Below are 1,668 nucleotides of genomic sequence, written 5' to 3' on the forward strand. Positions count from 1 at the left end.
CTAGATGCCCCTGCTAGTGGGCAAGTGCCATCATCTACTCAAGCAAGACTACATCAATGAAAGATTAAGTCAAACTTTTTTTAGCCTGCCTTGAGCTGCTGAATATAAGCATCAATCCGAGATTCATGTTGACAATCCAGTCTGCTATCAAATTCAACTAGAGTCAGGTGGTGAAGGCCCCAGTGCTTCCAAACTAACATAAAGAGCAGCATATTCTCTTCATTTCCCAGATCTATTAAAAAAATCAAAGTTAAGAGAATATTAATTTGTTAATACAATAAAGTCTTAATATACTAATGATGCAATAGTCTTAACTCAATGATGTTTTTGTTAGGTGCCATTAAGTAAAATACAACTCATAGTGACCATATGACCAACCAACCTGAACCTTGCCTATATTGTGTCATCCTCATCATCATCTCTGACACACTAGAGCTCATTGCTGAAGTCACCATGTCAATCCATCCCACTGGAGGTCTTCCTCTCATTAATTGACCCTCCATCTTTCTGAGTATGATGTCCCTTCCCAAGGAATAGTGTCTCCTAACCACATGGGAATCCCAGAACACTTGATCATTCAAATGCGAAACCTATACTTGGACCAGGAGGAAGTCGTGAGAACAGAGCAAGGGAACACTGCATGGTTCAAAATTGGAAAGGGCATACACCAGGGATGCATCCTATCTCCATATCTTTTCAACCTGCAGAACAGATGATCTGGAGGCTGGGCTCTATGAGGAGAAGTGTGGCATCAGGATTGGTGGAAGATCTACTAACAATCTGTGTTATGCAGATGACACAATCCTGCTTGCCAAAACTTAGGAGAACCTCATGCACTTGCTGCAGAGGGTCAAGGACTACAGCCTTCAGTATGGCCTGAGGCTCAATGTCAAGAAGACAAAGATTCTTTCCACTGGACCAATTGGTAGCATCAGCATGGATGGTGAAGAGATTGAGATGGTTCACAGCTTTAGTTTCTTGACTCCACAGTCAACACTCTTGGCACAAGTAGCCAGGAAATTAAAAGGTGTATTGTCATGGGAATATCTGCTGTTAGGGACCTCTCCAAAGTACTGAAGAGCAATGGTGTCTCTCTGGAGACTAAGGTGCATCGATACAGGCTATGGTCTTTGCTATCACTTGTTATGCATCAGAAAGTTGGACAATGACCAAGGAGGACAGAAGGAGAATTGATGCCTTTGAGCTGTGGTGCTGGAGAAGAGTATTGAGAGTACCATGGACTGCTAGGAAAACAAACAGATTCATCCTGGAAAGCGTTAAACCGGGCTGCTTCCTGGAGGCAAGGATTCTGAGGCTTCGTCTCACATACTTTGGACATACTTTGTAAGGAGGGACTGGTCCTTGGAGAGGGACATCATGCTTGGGAGGGTAGAGGGACAGCACAGGAGGGGAAGGCCCTCTATGGGCTGGATTGATTCAGTGACTGGGGTAATTGGGATGGGAGTGTCAGACAGTGCGATTGGCACAGGACAAAGCAGAGTTTAGGGCTGTTGTACATAGGGTTGCTATGAGTCACAATCGACTCGATGGCACATAACAACAACAACAACAACCACATGTCAAAAGTATGAAAGATGAAGCTTCATCATCCTTGCATTCAAGGAGCACTATGGCTGCTTGTTTTCCAAGACATATCTCTTGGTTCTT

Source organism: Elephantulus edwardii, unplaced genomic scaffold (genome assembly GCF_000299155.1).
Source record: "Elephantulus edwardii isolate Elephantulus edwardi_28Jun2011 unplaced genomic scaffold, EleEdw1.0 scaffold00083, whole genome shotgun sequence".
Lineage (NCBI taxonomy): Eukaryota > Metazoa > Chordata > Mammalia > Macroscelidea > Macroscelididae > Elephantulus > Elephantulus edwardii.